Here is a 13,785-nt window from a genome sequence, read left to right as displayed (position 1 = left end):
AATATTCAACAAATACATATGACTTTCGAATAACATAATATTAAACATTTCAATTAAACAAGATTAACCAATTATCTGATGCTCAGACAAATGTTTAATCTTCTTCACAAGAGCCTAGCTGTCTACATGTCATGATTATTATTACTCGTTCTGAATCATAACTTACTGCTACATAGTGCGCCCTCTCGTGTTGCTTACATTCATTTTACGGTTTGTTAAATCATTCGAAATTATAAAAGTGTTGAGTGTTCAAATGCTGTCGTTAAGCCGTGCTTTGAAAAAAAACCAACAAGAAGTATAAAATGGAACTTCATCAAAGGTGTGACACACTAGAATAGCCTAAAGGTGTGACACACTAGAACAGCCTAAAGGTGTGACACACTAGAACAGCCTAAAGGTGTGACACACTAGAACAGCCTAAAGATGTACAAATATTGTACCGATTGTCATTTTGATCTTCGATAATGTCATCAACATTAAATAGTTAACTATGACCTCCTTCAGGCAGACTCAGAATACTCGTATTTGTCAGTCAGACTCGTAAAACGAACAAGAGAGTTATTTTCCTGGTATTACAAATACAAAGTTAATTAAATGGAACAAATACTGAGCAAGAGGGTGACGTCACCAGCAGCTTAGCAGATGCAGCGTACACAAACCATTATAAAATTTTAAATCGGTAATTTAAATAGTAAATTAATATAATTGAAACGATAAGAAATAGTTGACGGATTAATATTGAATTTATAAATACAGAGGGTTCATGTTTCTTTGCAGGTAAATCCGCACTTACAAATGGTTTGATGTTCCCATAATAAGCTGACGTCAATGTATTCGGCTTCTCTGCTTCTGCGAAACTAATATTTGATTTGTATGTTTGAATATTAATTATGAGAACCTGATATGTTAGTTTGATTCACAAACACCGTTTCGACCCATTCAATGGGTTGACTGGAGTGTGGTAGTTTTATGGTTTATTTTCACTGGAGTGTGGTAGTTTTATGGTTTATTTTTCTTACTGGCTGTCTGTCTTTACGGATGTTTATTCTGTGAAGAATCACTGCGTCATCTGTCTTTATCTTCTTATCCTTCGATCGACTTCTTTCGATTGACGCAAAGAAACCACTAAAAAAAACATTTTTCTCGAAATCCCAAAGCGATTTGACTTAAAATAATAAATCCTTGCACGTTTAGAATTATTTGGTATTACTCACCAGAGAGTGTCTGAAAGATATGGATTAATATTTTACAGCTATTCGTACCCTATTTTGTACCACACAACCAAGTATTACGTACTATCAGTTATTAACTTCCGATCAAAACAAGCTGTCCACTTAGATCAAGCCTGAAAGACAGCCAGTTATAAGTATCACTGATTAAAAACAAAGCACTTACATATATTAGAATGTATTGTTTCGTCAGTTGTTAGATACACTCGCTTTTCGCGATGTTATCGTCCGTAATCCCAAAACATCTCAAGTTGCTCAGGCGTAATTAATTGTTTGTGTACGTCTGCAAGTCTATGAATGTTTGTTAACACAAAGAAGATAAAACTATCACTTATAACCGTGTAACAACTCAACCTTAAAGGCAGTGTTTGTTAATATTCTGTATGTTCACCAGTCTCAAAGAAAGGGTGGATCTCTGCAGTCCATTTTCTAATTTGTTGTCCACATTATACACTAGATAGAATAAGGATGCCTTGTTGCGTCATTTAACAGAAGTGCATATGTCATATCTTCACTTGCAGCAATATCATATTGTATAGCAGACAAGAAATTGAATTAAAACTGTTGGTAATTTTTATACCAGATTTACTGCGGTAAATTATAGGTCAGACAGATTATTTTAAACTGAAGTTCATATGGCACACAGATTGAGTTCAGATCTCACACAGATTATACTGAGCTAGAGTTCATTAGATCTATACGTGTAGATTATACAGATCTACGTCATGCAGGTGAAATTCGTGGAGTTAAAGGTTTATGATTAGGTATTGTAAATGATTATTTCACATGAAAACAAAATACAACGAAAACTGGTGAATTACGTGGTTTCATGCTGTCACTTTATAGCAGGGATTAAAGTACGAATAAGGAATAGTAAGGTAGAATTGTAACTGTTATTTATACTGTCTGAAAACTTTGTTTTATATATAACTGTACGAGAAATTTAATAAAGAAAATCCAGCACTTTAACATAATTTGATACATAAGAAATGATCTAATGAAGTTCAACACCTAACAAGAAATCATATAAACCAGTGATTTCTATGACGATAGAGAGTTACTTCTGCTGTCGGAATCTCTTGCTAAATCCAGAGCAATCTTCCACAATAATCATGGTATTATAAAGCATATAAAAATAGTAAAGATGAAATGAATGTATAACGAAATCTCTAACCTGTTTGGAAACTTCATTTCCTACGAATGTTTGGTTTGTCGCGTCCTAGCTCACTGGAACACGTGCTTGAAGTTGATAGACGTAACTGTTCGTAACACTTTGCATCTTAAATCAACGAAGAAGAAATTGTTAGTTTAGAAAAAAAAAACATTCCCGCGTCATTTATGAATATATTAAAACAGAAAATAAAGTAAGCACGTGAAAAGATCGAAAACATTTTTTTTTTTTTTTCAAAATACTTTTGGGACAAGCAAGTGGTACACTTTGGGTGGGTAATATTAAAGCCAATCGACTCTCTCGAAACCAGGCGGCCGACTGACCCATCTCGTAAAAGAGAGGAAACACGCGATATCCGGGTTGGCTTCCACACGGCAGTTGCGTGTGGCCCTCGTGCGGAGAGTGACGCTACATATTTCAACTGCGAATAAAAAATAAAGCTAAAGAGAGGTAGGTTGTTTCTCTAGTTAAAGAAAACCATGGTTACCATTCAGTTATATAAAACACAATCTTTCACCGCAGGGTTTGGACTAACACAATGTGTTATCTCAAATCCGACAAATTAAACTAGGACACAAACTAGTTTAATGCCACTTTGTTTTGAGTAGCAGGTTATCTCCGAATTTCTTTATAAACCTAGTTTTAAATGAGGGTTCAGCAGACACCCCTATCATGACTTATCCAACAACAACTAAAGGTAACTGAATAGTTAAAATTACTATCACATCGCACTGTGTGTACTTTACATAATTATTACATTCTGTTTCCATGTTGTGCATGTAAAACTATCAAACTAATATACAGTGTTAAAATAATTCATAACTGTCAGAAACATTCTTAACTTCAATTGACCCTTTAGAAACATAATATAGACGGACTCATGTTAACGATGGTAAAACAGTGTTCAGTATTTCACCAAAAGGAGCGTTAAGTGTTTGAACAAAATAGTGTTCAGTATTTCACCAAAAGGAGCGTTAAGTGTTTGAATAAAATAGTGTTACGTATTTCACCAAAAGGAGTGTTAAGTGTTTGAATAAAATAGTGTTACGTATTTCACCAAAAGGAGCGTTAGGTGTTTGAATAAAATAGTGTTCAGTATTTCACCAAAAGGAGCGTTAAGTGTTTGAATAAAATAGTGTTACGTATTTCACCAAAAGGAGTGTTAAGTGTTTGAATAAAATAGTGTTCAGTATTTCACCAAAAGAAGTGTTAAGTGTTTGAATAAAATAGTGTTCAGTATTTTACCAGAAGGAGTGTTAAGTGTTTGAATAAAATAGTGTTCAGTATTTCACCAAAAGAAGTGTTAAGTGTTTGAATAAAATAGTGTTACGTATTTCACCAAAAGGAGCGTTAGGTGTTTGAATAAAATAGTGTTCAGTATTTCACCAAAAGGAGCGTTAAGTGTTTGAATAAAATAGTGTTCAATATTTCACCAAAAGGAGCGTTAAGTGTTTGAACAAAATAGTGTTCAGTATTTCACCAAAAGGAGCGTTAAGTGTTTGAATAAAATAGTGTTACGTATTTCACCAAAAGGAGTGTTAAGTGTTTGAATAAAATAGTGTTACGTATTTCACCATAAGGAGTGTTAAGTGTTTCAATAAAATAGTGTTCAGTATTTCACCAAAAGGAGTGTTAAGTGTTTGAATAAAATAGTGTTCAGTATTTCACCAAAAGTAGTGTTAAGTGTTTCAATAAAATAGTGTTCAGTATTTCACCAAAACGAATGTTAAGTGTTTGAATAAAATAGTGTTCAGTATTTCACCAAAAGGAGCGTTAAGTATCTGAATAAAATAGTGTTACGTATTTCACCAAAAGGAGCGTTTAGTGTTTGAATAAAATAGTGTTACGTATTTCACCAAAAGGAGGGTTAAGTGTTTGCATAAAATAGTGTTCAGTATTTCACCAAAAGGAGCGTTAAGTGTTTGAATAAAATAGTGTTACGTATTTCACCAAAAGGAGGGTTAAGTGTTTGCATAAAATAGTGTTCAGTATTTCACCAAAAGGAGCGTTAAGTGTTTGAATAAAATAGCGTTACGTATTTCACCAAAAGGAGTGTTAAGTGTTTGAATAAAATAGTGTTCAGTGATTCACCAAAAGGAGTGTTAAGTGTTTGAATAAAATAGTGTTCAGTATTTCACCAAAAGGAGTGTTAAGTGTTTGAATAAAATAGTGTTCAGTATTTCACCAAAACGAGTGTCAAGTGTTTGAATAAAATAGTGTTACGTATTTCACCAAAAGGAATGTTAAGTGTTTGAATAAAATAGTGTTCAGTATTTCACCAAAAGGAGTGTTAAGTGTTTGAATAAAATAGTGTTACGTATTTCACCAAAAGAAGCGTTAAGTGTTTGAATAAAATAGTGTTCAGTATTTCACCAAAAGGAGCGTTAAGTGTTTGAATAAAATAGTGTTACGTATTTCACCAAAAGGAGTGTTAAGTGTTTGAATAAAATAGTGTTACGTATTTCACCAAAAGTAGTGTTAAGTGTTTGAATAAAATAGTGTTCAGTATCTCACCAAAACGAGTGTTAAGTGTTTGAATAAAATAGTGTTCAGTATTTCACCAAAAGGAGCGTTAAGTATCTGAATAAAATAGTGTTACGTATTTCACCAAAAGGAGCGTTTAGTGTTTGAATAAAATAGTGTTACGTATTTCACCAAAAGGAGGGTTAAGTGTTTGAATAAAATAGTGTTACGTATTTCACCAAAAGGAGTGTTAAGTGTTTGAATAAAATAGTGTTCAGTATTTCACCAAAAGGAGCGTTAAGTATCTGAATAAAATAGTGTTACGTATTTCACCAAAAGGAGCGTTTAGTGTTTGAATAAAATAGTGTTACGTATTTCACCAAAAGGAGGGTTAAGTGTTTGAATAAAATAGTGTTACGTATTTCACCAAAAGGAGTGTTAAGTGTTTGAATAAAATAGTGTTCAGTATTTCACCAAAAGGAGTGTTAAGTGTTTGAATAAAATAGTGTTACGTATTTTACCAAAAGGAGTGTTAAGTGTTTGAATAAAATAGTGTTCAGTATTTCACCAAAAGGAGTGTTAAGTGTTTGAATAAAATAGTGTTCAGTATTTCACCAAAAGGAGCGTTAAGTGTTTGAATAAAATAGTGTTACGTATTTCACCAAAAGAAGGGTTAAGTGTTTGAATAAAATAGTGTTACGTATTTCACCAAAAGAAGCGTTAAGTGTTTGAATAAAATAGTGTTCAGTATTTCACCAAAAGGAGTGTTAAGTGTTTGAATAAAATAGTGTTCAGTATTTCACCAAAAGGAGCGTTAAGTGTTTGAATAAAATAGTGTTACGTATTTCACCAAAAGGAGGGTTAAGTGTTTGAATAAAATTGTGTTCAGTATTTCACCAAAAGAAGGGTTAAGTGTTTGAATAAAATAGTGTTACGTATTTCACCAAAAGGAGTGTTAAGTGTTTGAATAAAATAGTGTTCAGTATTTCACCAAAAGGAGCGTTAAGTATCTGAATAAAATAGTGTTATGTATTTCACCAAAATGAGCGTTTAGTGTTTGAATAAAATAGTGTTACGTATTTCACCAAAAGGAGGGTTAAGTGTTTGAATAAAATAGCGTTACGTATTTCACCAGAAGGAGTGTTAAGTGTCTGATTGAAATAGTGTTCAGTATTTCACCAAAAGGAGTGTTAAGTGTTTGAATAAAATAGTGTTCAGTATTTCACCAAAAGTAGTGTTAAGTGTTTGAATAAAATAGTGTTCAGTATCTCACCAAAACGAGTGTTAAGTGTTTGAATAAAATAGTGTTCAGTATTTCACCAAAAGGAGCGTTAAGTATCTGAATAAAATAGTGTTACGTATTTCACCAAAAGGAGCGTTTAGTGTTTGAATAAAATAGTGTTACGTATTTCACCAAAAGGAGGGTTAAGTGTTTGAATAAAATAGTGTTACGTATTTCACCAAAAGGAGTGTTAAGTGTTTGAATAAAATAATGTTCAGTATTTCACCAAAAGGAGCGTTAAGTATCTGAATAAAATAGTGTTACGTATTTCACCAAAATGAGCGTTTAGTGTTTGAATAAAATAGTGTTACGTATTTCACCAAAAGGAGGGTTAAGTGTTTGAATAAAATAGTGTTCAGTATCCAAAAGGAGCGTTAAGTATCTGAATAAAATAGTGTTACGTATTTCACCAAAATGAGCGTTTAGTGTTTGAATAAAATAGTGTTACGTATTTCACCAAAAGGAGGGTTAAGTGTTTGAATAAAATAGTGTTCAGTATTTCACCAAAAGGAGCGTTAAGTATCTGAATAAAATAGTGTTACGTATTTCACCAAAAGAAGGGTTAAGTGTTTGAATAAAATAGTGTTTAGTATTTCACCAAAAGGAGCGTTAAGTGTTTGAATAAAATAGTGTTCAGTATCCAAAAGGAGCGTTAAGTATCTGAATAAAATAGTGTTACGTATTTCACCAAAATGAGCGTTTAGTGTTTGAATAAAATAGTGTTACGTATTTCACCAAAAGGAGGGTTAAGTGTTTGAATAAAATAGTGTTCAGTATTTCATCAAAAGGAGCGTTAAGTATCTGAATAAAATAGTGTTACGTATTTCACCAAAAGGAGCGTTAAGTGTTTGAATAAAATAGCGTTACGTATTTCACCAGAAGGAGTGTTAAGTGTCTGATTGAAATAGTGTTCAGTATTTCACCAAAAGGAGTGTTAAGTGTTTGAATAAAATAGTGTTCAGTATCTCACCAAAACGAGTGTTAAGTGTTTGAATAAAATAGTGTTCAGTATTTCACCAAAAGGAGCGTTAAGTATCTGAATAAAATAGTGTTACGTATTTCACCAAAAGGAGCGTTTAGTGTTTGAATAAAATAGTGTTACGTATTTCACCAAAAGGAGGGTTAAGTGTTTGAATAAAATAGTGTTACGTATTTCACCAAAAGGAGGGTTAAGTGTTTGAATAAAATAGTGTTACGTATTTCACCAAAAGGAGTGTTAAGTGTTTGAATAAAATAGTGTTCAGTATTTCACCAAAAGGAGCGTTAAGTGTTTGAATAAAATAGTGTTCAGTATTTCACCAAAAGGAGCGTTAAGTGTTTGAATAAAATAGTGTTACGTATTTCACCAAAAGAAGGGTTAAGTGTTTGAATAAAATAGTGTTACGTATTTCACCAAAAGGAGCGTTAAGTGTTTGAATAAAATAGTGTTCAGTATTTCACCAAAAGGAGTGTTAAGTGTTTGAATAAAATAGTGTTCAGTATTTCACCAAAAGGAGGGTTAAGTGTTTGAATAAAATAGTGTTACGTATTTCACCAAAAGGAGTGTTAAGTGTTTGAATAAAATAGTGTTCAGTATTTCACCAAAAGGAGCGTTAAGTATCTGAATAAAATAGTGTTACGTATTTCACCAAAAGGAGTGTTAAGTGTTTGAATAAAATAGTGTTCAGTATTTCACCAAAAGGAGGGTTAAGTGTTTGAATAAAATAGTGTTACGTATTTCACCAAAAGGAGTGTTAAGTGTTTGAATAAAATAGTGTTCAGTATTTCACCAAAAGGAGCGTTAAGTATCTGAATAAAATAGTGTTACGTATTTCACCAAAATGAGCGTTTAGTGTTTGAATAAAATAGTGTTACGTATTTCACCAAAAGGAGGGTTAAGTGTTTGAATAAAATAGTGTTCAGTATCCAAAAGGAGCGTTAAGTATCTGAATAAAATAGTGTTCAGTATTTCACCAAAAGGAGCGTTAAGTATCTGAATAAAATAGTGTTACGTATTTCACCAAAAGAAGGGTTAAGTGTTTGAATAAAATAGTGTTTAGTATTTCCCCAAAAGGAGCGTTAAGTGTTTGAATAAAATAGTGTTCAGTATCCAAAAGGAGCGTTAAGTATCTGAATAAAATAGTGTTACGTATTTCACCAAAATGAGCGTTTAGTGTTTGAATAAAATAGTGTTACGTATTTCACCAAAAGGAGGGTTAAGTGTTTGAATAAAATAGTGTTCAGTATTTCACCAAAAGGAGCGTTAAGTATCTGAATAAAATAGTGTTACGTATTTCACCAAAAGGAGCGTTAAGTGTTTGAATAAAATAGCGTTACGTATTTCACCAGAAGGAGTGTTAAGTGTCTGATTGAAATAGTGTTCAGTATTTCACCAAAAGGAGTGTTAAGTGTTTGAATAAAATAGTGTTCAGTATCTCACCAAAACGAGTGTTAAGTGTTTGAATAAAATAGTGTTCAGTATTTCACCAAAAGGAGCGTTAAGTATCTGAATAAAATAGTGTTACGTATTTCACCAAAAGGAGCGTTTAGTGTTTGAATAAAATAGTGTTACGTATTTCACCAAAAGGAGGGTTAAGTGTTTGAATAAAATAGTGTTACGTATTTCACCAAAAGGAGGGTTAAGTGTTTGAATAAAATAGTGTTACGTATTTCACCAAAAGGAGTGTTAAGTGTTTGAATAAAATAGTGTTCAGTATTTCACCAAAAGGAGTGTTAAGTGTTTGAATAAAATAGTGTTACGTATTTTACCAAAAGGAGTGTTTAGTGTTTGAATAAAATAGTGTTCAGTATTTCACCAAAAGGAGCGTTAAGTGTTTGAATAAAATAGTGTTCAGTATTTCACCAAAAGGAGCGTTAAGTGTTTGAATAAAATAGTGTTACGTATTTCACCAAAAGAAGGGTTAAGTGTTTGAATAAAATAGTGTTACGTATTTCACCAAAAGGAGCGTTAAGTGTTTGAATAAAATAGTGTTCAGTATTTCACCAAAAGGAGTGTTAAGTGTTTGAATAAAATAGTGTTCAGTATTTCATCAAAAGGAGTGTTAAGTGTTTGAATAAAATAGTGTTCAGTATTTCACCAAAAGGAGCGTTAAGTATCTGAATAAAATAGTGTTACGTATTTCACCAAAATGAGCGTTTAGTGTTTGAATAAAATAGTGTTACGTATTTCACCAAAAGGAGGGTTAAGTGTTTGAATAAAATAGTGTTACGTATTTCACCAAAAGGAGCGTTAAGTATCTGAATAAAATAGTGTTACGTGTTTCACCAAAATGAGCGTTTAGTGTTTGAATAAAATAGTGTTACGTATTTCACCAAAAGGAGGGTTAAGTGTTTGAATAAAATAGTGTTACGTATTTCACCAAAAGGAGCGTTAAGTATCTGAATAAAATAGTGTTACGTGTTTCACCAAAATGAGCGTTTAGTGTTTGAATAAAATAGTGTTACGTATTTCACCAAAAGGAGGGTTAAGTGTTTGAATAAAATAGTGTTCAGTATTTCACCAAAAGGAGCGTTAAGTATCTGAATAAAATAGTGTTACGTATTTCACCAAAAGAAGGGTTAAGTGTTTGAATAAAATAGTGTTTAGTATTTCACCAAAAGGAGTGTTAAGTGTTTGAATAAAATAGTGTTACGTATTTTACCAAAAGGAGTGTTTAGTGTTTGAATAAAATAGTGTTCAGTATTTCACCAAAAGGAGCGTTAAGTGTTTGAATAAAATAGTGTTCAGTATTTCACCAAAAGGAGCGTTAAGTGTTTGAATAAAATAGTGTTACGTATTTCACCAAAAGAAGGGTTAAGTGTTTGAATAAAATAGTGTTACGTATTTCACCAAAAGGAGCGTTAAGTGTTTGAATAAAATAGTGTTCAGTATTTCACCAAAAGGAGTGTTAAGTGTTTGAATAAAATAGTGTTCAGTATTTCATCAAAAGGAGTGTTAAGTGTTTGAATAAAATAGTGTTCAGTATTTCACCAAAAGGAGCGTTAAGTATCTGAATAAAATAGTGTTACGTATTTCACCAAAATGAGCGTTTAGTGTTTGAATAAAATAGTGTTACGTATTTCACCAAAAGGAGGGTTAAGTGTTTGAATAAAATAGTGTTACGTATTTCACCAAAAGGAGCGTTAAGTATCTGAATAAAATAGTGTTACGTGTTTCACCAAAATGAGCGTTTAGTGTTTGAATAAAATAGTGTTACGTATTTCACCAAAGGAGGGTTAAGTGTTTGAATAAAATAGTGTTACGTATTTCACCAAAAGGAGCGTTAAGTATCTGAATAAAATAGTGTTACGTGTTTCACCAAAATGAGCGTTTAGTGTTTGAATAAAATAGTGTTACGTATTTCACCAAAAGGAGGGTTAAGTGTTTGAATAAAATAGTGTTCAGTATTTCACCAAAAGGAGCGTTAAGTATCTGAATAAAATAGTGTTACGTATTTCACCAAAAGAAGGGTTAAGTGTTTGAATAAAATAGTGTTTAGTATTTCACCAAAAGGAGCGTTAAGTGTTTTAATAAAATAGTGTTCAGTATCCAAAAGGAGCGTTAAGTATCTGAATAAAATAGTGTTACGTATTTCACCAAAATGAGCGTTTAGTGTTTGAATAAAATAGTGTTACGTATTTCACCAAAAGGAGGGTTAAGTGTTTGAATAAAATAGTGTTCAGTATTTCACCAAAAGGAGCGTTAAGTATCTGAATAAAATAGTGTTACGTATTTCACCAAAAGGAGCGTTAAGTGTTTGAATAAAATAGCGTTACGTATTTCACCAGAAGGAGTGTTAAGTGTCTGATTGAAATAGTGTTACGTATTTCACCAAAAGGAGTGTTAAGTGTCTGAATGAAATAGTGTTACGTATTTCAACAAAAGGAGTGTTAAGTGTCTGAATGAAATAGTGTTACGTATTTCAATGAACACCGTATGGGGTGTTTCAGTAAAAATAGGTTTAAGTATTTAAGTATTTCAGAAATAGCGTTGAGTGTTTCAGTGTAACGTCTTGTAAGATAACATATTACATCGAAACTTGTACCTTTACAATAAAATATTACGAAGTGCTCAGTAAATATATGTAGTAAGTGTTTGATAACAATAATGTTAAATGTTTAGTATTTTCAATGAAAATATGCGTTAATGATTTCAGAAAAAAGTATTGTTCCATTAAACAATAAGGTAAGTGACATAAATAATATATAGGATAATTGGATATTGTGCGCATAGTGAGAGACATTGTTCTAGTGGAACCATAGACAGAGCAGGAATAGCAGGTCTGAAAGCTTTAATGGACCAAAAGAGGGAGTTACGTTCCTTAAAAGTTATCGAACATTCAGAAAAAGTTGTCAAGTGATTATAACATTTATACACCTCACGAGAAATTATTTTATCACGTTGTATATTTCAGGCCATAAAATATCGTAAGTCACGTCTTGTGACTGCTAAGTATAGCTAGAAACCTGTGTATTTCTAAAGGCTTATTTTATGATTCGCCGGAGTACAGCTGGAAACCAGGAACCTATTTCAACACTAACTTTGTGTCTAGAAGTTCTTTTAGATTATAGACTGATGGAGGGTTTCCGGGTTAACGTTTAAAAAGAAGGTTAGCATTAGTCTGATACTGAAGATAAAGAGTTGGCTGATATCAGAATTAATAATTAAAATTATCTTCTGTACTCTATGCACTATATTTTACATGTTACAGATTATCTACTCTATGCACTATATTTTACATGTTACAGATTATCTGCTCTATGCACTATATTTCACATGTTACAGATTATCTGCTCTATGCACTATATTTCACATGTTACAGATTATCTACTCTATGCACAATATTTTACGTTAGAGATTAACTGTAAACATCAAATAATAATTTATTGCCTTTTTAAAACCAACTAAAACTGTTACCTACATACTTCGTAAATGAACTGTTCCAGTTTGTTTATTAAGTTCAGTCCGTTCGGTTCATATGTAAATCAATACAGCACCAAGCGGTTAATCTATTATTGTTTCAAACAATAGACTATTGTGTCAACTAATTGTATATTTAACATAATAAAATTTTATTATGTCCAGTAATTGACACAATTTAGGACAAAAAGACTTTTATATCTTGCAACTAGCACTATTTTATTCAATGGAAATTGATTACGTGATGTAATTTGTTCTCTTTGGTAAAAGGAACTGATGTCACATCCTGTACGTGGCTCTTTTTGGTGCAAGTTTGTTTGTTGCTTGAATTTCGCGCAAAGCTACACGAGGACTATCTGCACAAACCGTCTCTAATTGAACAATGTGAGACTAGAGAAAAGGCAAGTAGTCATCAACACCCACCGCTAACTCTTGAACTACTCTTTTATCAACGAATAGTGGGATTGATCCACACTTTATAACCTCCCCACGGCTGAAAGGGCGAGCATGTTTGGGGTAAGGGGGATTTGAACCCGCGACCCTCGGAATACGAGCCTGGCGACCTAACGACCTGGCAATGTTGGGCCTAACGAAAAGGAAGTTAGATCCGGCCTATTTGGTGCACAAAACAAGAGTAACTGTCATCTTCTGTAACTGTCTTCATCTGGTACAAGGTGGTTTTGTTTCGTCATACCATTGACACTATTTTGTATAAGAGGATTCTTATTCTTCTATCGTTTGTTCTCTTTGGTGCAAGGAAAGATTATTAATTAATCAAACTACCATTATGTTTACAAAGATATTGTGTTTTGCATTTTGTATTAGTTACTGAAAAGGAATTTTAAAATAACCTCCAAACAGTGCGATCTTACGCAAGATAATGTTCTTAAATGTTCCAGTTGGCACTGTTTTTTGTAATGACACTATCTTGGAATATCGTTTTTCTCTATCCTGCATCTGGAACTATTTAGTGGAAAGGAATTTTAAAATGTCCTACAATTGGTACTATTTGCCGTCAATAAATTGTGTAATATTTTGTAACTGGTTGTCCAACAACAAATGTCGGAATTCTCACGATGACATTTAGGAGCCGAATATTGAGTAACTTATCATTGGTTTGTTTAATTCAATGTTTCTCGCTTACAAGATGTTTTAATTGTCTGCCGTTTCAACTTTACTCAGAGTAAATTTCACATCCCCCAAGGCAGCATGGACTTTCGTCTAATTTTTCTCTACGACCACGAAGGTCGTGGGAGGAAACCATCTTTAGATGAAACACATTAAGGGAAGCAGTTGAGACAGGCCCTCACACAACAGTACGTGAGCTTGCAGAAATGTTCGGCACAAGCAAATCAATTATTGCCAACCACTTGAGTTCGAACGGAAAGACGAAAAAGTTGGATAAATGGGTTCTGCATGAGCTGACCGAAGATCGACAAAATCGGCATTATCAGACCTGTCAAGGATGACGCTCCAAAAATTGAACGAATTGGGAATTGAGATTCTGCCTCATCCACCTTATTCCCCAGACCTTTTCCCTACAGATTTTTATTATTTCAAGCACTTTGACAACGTTTTAAACAATAAACACTTTCAAAACCAGACAGCTGTATAAGAAACTTTCAGGGAGTTCATTGACCATAGAAATTCTGATTGCTACAGCAGGGATATAAGCAGCATCGTTACATGTTGGTAAAAGTGTGTTGAAGCAAATGATGCTTACTTTGATTACAGCATGTTT

The 13,785-nt window shown here is 32.7% G+C and overlaps 1 long non-coding RNA gene across 1 annotated transcript in view; it reads right to left on the bottom strand.

Annotated features, from left to right (window-relative positions):
* Positions 1-2,702, bottom strand: part of LOC143236247 (uncharacterized) — a 90,774-nt gene extending 88,072 nt beyond the window's left edge. The window contains exon 1 of the long non-coding RNA XR_013019517.1: positions 2,404-2,702. This is a non-coding gene — a long non-coding RNA (uncharacterized LOC143236247). The remainder of the gene's footprint in view (positions 1-2,403) is intronic.
* Between the last annotated feature and the right edge of the window lie 11,083 nt (positions 2,703-13,785).

The sequence above is a fragment of the Tachypleus tridentatus genome, chromosome 1 (genome assembly GCF_004210375.1).
Source record: "Tachypleus tridentatus isolate NWPU-2018 chromosome 1, ASM421037v1, whole genome shotgun sequence".
Taxonomy (NCBI): Eukaryota; Metazoa; Arthropoda; class Merostomata; order Xiphosura; family Limulidae; genus Tachypleus; species Tachypleus tridentatus.
Note: the sequence above shows the minus strand (reverse complement) of the source record. Positions and strands in the feature narration are given on the sequence as shown.